This window comes from Gossypium hirsutum, chromosome A12, assembly GCF_007990345.1.
Source record: "Gossypium hirsutum isolate 1008001.06 chromosome A12, Gossypium_hirsutum_v2.1, whole genome shotgun sequence".
In the NCBI taxonomy this organism is placed as follows: Eukaryota; Viridiplantae; Streptophyta; class Magnoliopsida; order Malvales; family Malvaceae; genus Gossypium; species Gossypium hirsutum.
Window position 1 is genome coordinate 94,338,401 of NC_053435.1, and position 6,745 is coordinate 94,345,145.

The following is a 6,745-nucleotide window of genomic DNA, read 5'->3' on the forward strand; positions in this document are numbered from 1 at the left end:
ATGTTGCAAGGTGGAAAGGAATCTCTGCCTGATGATGAATCTTATGATTTGGTTATGGGAATGCTGTTTGAGATGCGAGGGGTTGAAGCAGCATTGAAATATATAGATATGGCCTTACAATCCGGTTATAAGTTGTCTATTAAAGTATTTACAGAATGCATAGCTTGCTGTGTTAGTCAGGGCCAGCTTGACACTCTGGCTACTCTCATTGAGAGGTGCAGGTTAGATACTTATTGGTTGCAAAATGTTGTTTTGAGTGTGGAGGTTGCCTTTTGCTCAATGTTTGATTATTTAACTTTGATTTATCGGGTCTTATCAGAAAACAGATCAGAATAGAGGTCTATAATCAAATTAGAGTTTGTGCAACTATCTTACAGAAGCTGTAATGCAAGCAGACAATAGCAAGCTATCATTTTATGCCTTGGAGTTTATGGCCAAATGGATTGCTTGAGGCGAAAATGCAAGGCCACCTTTCTTGCTTTCAGTAGATGAAGGATTGATTGTCTCAGCACTTGCAACTGCAGGTAGGACCTATAGTTCAAACCTGTTGGATGCATCTTGGGCAATCCTTCGGTGCTCGCTGTGTCAAAAGAAGGTTCCTAGCCCTGAATCTTTCCTTGGGAAGATATATGCTCATGCATCATTGGGGAATCTACAGAAAGCTTTTGGTATGTTGCACGAGTTTGAGGCTGCTCATGGGAATCTCGTTAATGAAGCAGAAGGTCTGTTCTCGCCTTTTACTTCTTTATATCCGTTGGTCGTGGCTTGCTCCAAGAAGGGTTTTGAGGCTTTGGATTCGTATGTCCTTTTATACTTCCAATTATTTGCATTCTAATCATTTTGTTGAATCAGTATTATTTAATATTTTGGTGATTTTGATATATTTCTGGAGAAAAAAAAAGAAATTAGCATGAGAATATTAACTTGCATGCATGCTCCCTTTTCAATTTTAAAAATTAATAATACATAAATATCATAGAAGTTCCTTAAGCTGCCTCGTCGAGCACTAATTTAGCATTTGAATTAAGTCAATTAAATACAGTTAAAATAATTATAGAAAGGGATTAGTTTATATTAGTGTAAATTTTAAGTAAATTTAAATTACGTTTACTGTATAAAATGTTTTTTATTGTCTCATAAATTTTCCTGAAATCATTTTCTAAATGATACACAACATAAATATATTTGTGACAAAATGTTATAATAGTATTTTCCTTTTGACAATCAAAATATATTTTATAGTAAGATAATAATTTATAATAATTGTTATCTTATATAAATTAAATAATAAAACGGTGTCTATTAAAACTTAATTTAAATTACATATATTATATATACGAAAGTGAACAGTGACACGTTAGAGTTGGAAGAGATAAATGAAGTTAAACATGATTTAAACAAATACTCATCTTTATATGAGTAAAATATCCATATTTTATACTATAATTGTAAGATATATTTATTAAATTTTCAATAATATATTAAGAATATTATTTAAAATTTAAAATTATTATTAAAATAAAACTATAATATTAAATAATTTATTAAAATAATAAATTGTATTAATAATTTATTATATTTTTAAATATAACTAATTAAATATGTATGATTAATAATATTGAATATTATAATATCTATGTTTAATAAGATGCCTTGGCCAGACGGTATGATCCCGACCTTCTTCTGGAGTTGCTAACCTATTGTCGCTGAGGATATTTTTGTTTAGTGTTGCTTTTGGCTCCCTAGCTGCTGCCTTCACTCCACTGGCGCCGACGTCCCTCGAGCCAACTGATACCATTGGAGTGCAGCTCTCTTCCTCGTCAATCTATTTGCTGGCTTACAAAACCTAAATCAAATCCAGATGTAGGGGAATTTAATAAGGAAACCTAAAAAAAGACTGTGTGATGTTATTTCCTTTTTCCTTTCTTGATTTTTTTATTTTTTTGGCCCAAAAGTCTCTCTCATTCTCACCGCTACCGCCGACATTGTAACGATTGTTAATGGCGATCTTCTCAGTACTTAAATGTATCTACTCTATCGCTTCCTTGATTTGGAGTTGACTCTCATTTCCGATTTTTAATAGAGCTCTCTCTGCTTTTTGTTAGCTTCGTCTTATTGAAAATCATACTAATTGGTCTATCTTTTGCCACTTTCATTTTGTTTTAGTGATTGATTCAACAGCTACTACAATCAAGATTCATCTGGCATTTACATGGTTGATAATGACATTTTCTTGGAATGATTAGTTCTTTATCCGTTTTTATTCTCATTTTCTAGGTTTCATCTATTTGATTTCTTAAAAAGCTGATAGTGTTCGTGTTTCTCTTCTGACAATTTATTCGTTTTTCACTGTTTCTCGATGCCATGTTCAGTTGCAAGTAGTGCATGATTTGTATCTTATCATGATTTGCCGAATTATTGTGGTTTTGAACTTGTAACATTGTGTTTCTCATTCTTCCTTATTTGGTTGTTCATAAAACTGAGGGAAAATGGGTGGTGCAAGATGTTCTTTTGTTGTTCTGACTTTTAGTTATAAAAAATATTTGCTCAACTAAGTTTAAGAGCGTTTTCGTAAGCAGGTAAGAGATCTTTATCCTTAAGTCCTAAAATGGAGGTTAATATTTTAGATCCTTTTGGTATCTTTTTCCCCATTTTGAATTATGGGACCAAGAGAAGTTCCAACTTAATTAGGCCTTGTTTGACTAATTTTTGAAGCATATTTGGATTGAGAGGCTTGAAATAATACCTTCTTTTGTAGTTCATTAAGAAAAGAAGTAAGAAGAGTGGAACTTTAGGTTACAATTTCTCTTTTGAAAAGTTTTGGATAGCAGATGTGTTAGCTAAGTTTGGCATTTGAAGGGAAGTGTTTTCATGGCTTGATGGTGCTATTTGTTTTGTTTTATTGAGTTCTCTGTGTTTTGTTGGTATTTCCATGTCTTGGCGCTGTCTGTTCTTATTTGGTGTTCGAGTTCTGGTTGATTTGTGTTACGGATGTTTTAATTCTACATATTGGTTCTGAAATGTCTTTGCCCTTTGTTTGCTTTTGTTTGTGTTGTCAGTTATTAATGAAAGTTGTCTTAACAAAAAAAAAGAAAAAAAGAAAAAAGATAACCAGGTTTTTTCATGTTCGAATAAGAGCTAGAAAGAATGCAATTGTTTGCATAATTGTTAATGGGAAGAGGTTATCTCATCCAAGAGAATTTTAGTGGACCGTGTTTAAAAGTTTCGATCAATTGTAGATTAGAATTTAAGTAACTTTTGGGAATGCTAGCTGAAACTTGGGAAGATCCATTCTAATTGAACAAATGAAAATAATGTTGTTGGCATTAGGAAAATCAGGAATATGTCTGCAATGTATAAAGCTTGATTAGGTGGGCTGAATCAGGTAGAGATATTGTATGTAACAGAGCTTGATTAGGTGGTTTGAATCAGGTAAAAGATATTGTATGTAATTATATTGAAGCTGTCGAGGGTGTGTGGATTAGTAGCTAGGTGATTGTTTTGTATGATGTTTTGAAGTTGATGTATGTGATGTTTGCTGCTTATTGTTGGCTTAATGAAAGACCCATATCTCTTCTATCCCACTCACCCCCCCAAAAAAAGTTTTAAGATTTAAAATGAGTAACATTTTTGAAGAACTACATTTGGCATGATTTAACTTTTAATCATGTCAGGAATGTTGTATTTTATTTAGTTGATGAATTTTATTAAATTATTATTTTGTTTGTTAGTGATATTTTGCTTCTATTGCTTTGTATTTTATGTAAATTTTGGTTTCAATGCGGCAATAGATACTTCAAAAACTGGAGTTGAAAAGCTTGATTCTGCTGTAAGTGTTACTTTATCTACTATTTTCTTTTGTTTCTTAATTCCCAAAAAGAGAAGGAAAGAATTAATGATTTATAAAAGGAATTAATTACTTTAAATGTCGGGCAGGAGAAAAGCCCGGCTGTCAGTGTCTTTTCACATCCCGTTTCTGTCTAATCAATCAAAAATTAAATACTTTTTCATAGGTCAAACCTTATTTTGCTCTTTTCAAAAAAAAGAAGAATGGCAAAGGCTTTTTTTCACAATTTTTTGAACATTAACAAAAATAATTAAATAATATGCTCACTCTACTTTGAATTTCTGCTATATTGTTTTTATTTTTGCAAAACAATTAATTTGTTGGCTATTTTTATTTTGAGGCTATTTTATCCATTTAATCTAAAATATTTTAATATTTATAAAAATGACATCTAAATTTTGGGAACTTAATGGCTACCACCTTTCTTGTTTTAGCCTCATAATTACTTATAATTGCATCGGGCTTTAAGAAAATAATTTTATAAATTTGGGATATTAATGGTCGGTATTAAGTTTTTTTTTAAATCGTATCATATTGATATACAAAAATATCAATATTTGAAACCAAATTTTGAGTTTTGGCCATCTAATGGCCAGTACCAGAATCTTTTTTTTAAAAAAAAAATAGGCGTTGGCTAGATGGCTGGCACCAAGTACTTTTTTTTGTGTCCCAAAGTAAATTTTTCTTACTTTTGGACACTGATGGCCGGCACCACCTTTTTCGGGTCTCAAAAATAAATTTTTTTGGTTCTGGGGCACTGATGGTCGATGTCAACTTTATCATATTAAAAAAGTTTTTTTTTTTAGTTTTAGGACACTGATGGTCAGCATCAAATATTAAAAAAAATAGTTTTCTTAATTTTAAGAATCAGATGGCCGAAACCTCCTACTCTATATATAAGGGATGGTTTAGATTCTGATAATGTAAATAGATAAGAAAAAAAATTTAGAGAGCCATCAAAATGATAGTATTTTGTAGTATATTATCAAATGAGTTTTATGTAGTGAATTGCATATGGGAGTTTTTGTAGTGTATAACCGAATTTTGGGGTTGAATTATATACTGTCATGTTTTAACGAGTTGAATTATATACTGTCATTAAGGGTGTGATGACTTTCTACGCCATAGATGGTTAACTGAGATGTCCAACGTAGATGAACATTATATATGCTGTAAGAGCGTTTATTCTGCAACTTATAGGTGAGATACTGATGCAACGTAGACCTGATTCAAGTAGAAGACGACTAATTGTGAATAAACTACTATTTAAAATATTTGTATTATTTCTTTAGAATGTTTGTATTTTTTATATCTGTAAATTTAATTTATTCGTTTAAGGTTTAGGGTTTCATTTTTATATTTTCGTGTATTAATTTCTTAGAATGTTTGTATTTTTTGTATCTGTAAATTTAATTTAGTCCATATTATATTTAGTTTGAATTTAAAATTTTCGTGTATTAATTTTACCCATCTGTTTATAGTTTGTTGGGTGTTTAAGTTTAATTTAATACGTATTATTTGTTGTTTGAATTTTATATTTTTATGTATTAATATTCTAGAAAGTTTGTATTTTCTTGTATGTGTAAATTTAATTTGTTTTGTACTATTAATTTTTCGTGATTCAAACAAATAATTATTTTAGAAAAAAAAAATTTATATTAAAAATAGAATAATACAAAATAAAGTAAATATTTACAAATAAAAATTAAAATTATCGTGATCTAGACGACATCCCCAGCACTGACGTGTAACGATTCGACTGCCTCCATCGGTGATGTCGTGCACCTTATTAAGGCATTTAATAGTTGCTCAATCCGGCCGCCGATGTCCTGTCCGGTGTACTTAGAAAAGTAGTATAATCATATACACCATAATCAGGAGTTAAAAGGTATTGTGTAACCGGAGGTATCGATGGAAAAATATTCTCAGTAGTAGGTGTACGTGCTTCCTGATCGAGCTTCGAGTGGTATGAGGACAATCCAGACTGTGTCGAATGTTGAGGCTTGAGGTTGTTACCAAAAATATCCTCAAACGATGGAGGAAATTAGGGTTCAGGCTCAGGCTCCGGGTGGTATGATGACGAGCCGGATGCTTCATATTAGAGTTCTGGATCGAGGTTCAAGGCAGAATCAGTTTCGATGTTCCCGAATGACGAAACCCAATTACGGTGTGGTCATGTGTTCCTCCGTTGCCATCGGAAAGATTCTGGTTGTGCATTTTTCGGGATCAACATATAACGACCTTGGAATACAAAGGGCTTCCCATGTGACATATACCATTCTGCATACTCTCACGTAGGAGAGAGCTCTCCCTATAAGACATACAAGGGAGGGCTCCTCGAATTTCAATCATTCCACAAAAAGATATATGGTTTATGTTTTTTCCGCCCAATTTATTGCGTCCCGACCCGAACTTTTTTTTCCATTCTATGGACTTCTTTGATGTCGATGAGAGGCTTCGGGATAGGTTGTATGCAACCGAATTGCCTCAATACCTGACCTCCATCGTGCCACTCCACCATATGAAAATGAATCAACGGAACATTTGGCACGAATAGCTTTTGCTGCTTGGTAACCCATGATTGTATGAACGCCGCGATCTGGTCCTCAACATATGGCATCTACAGAAACTACATAATATAGACAACACATTATTAGTTAATTTATTTTTTGTGTGGAATTATTGTATTTAAAAAAGAAATATTCGGAAGCATATTTTACGCCATCCCTGGAATGAGTCTCGATCATCATACGGTACGCGGGTATTATGAACGATCGACTGATTTTCGATACAATTGCCCATCTGAAAAAAAAAGAATAAATTTTCAGATTATTTTTTCCATGCAAAAATGAGTATACTATACTATACATTTAAAAAACAGAGGGTAAAATCAAACTA

General features: G+C 32.1%; 1 pseudogene; it reads left to right on the forward strand.

The window, feature by feature from the left end:
• Positions 1 to 927, forward strand: LOC107918350 (pentatricopeptide repeat-containing protein At1g26460, mitochondrial-like; annotated as a pseudogene).
• The last annotated feature ends 5,818 nt before the right edge of the window (positions 928 to 6,745 follow it).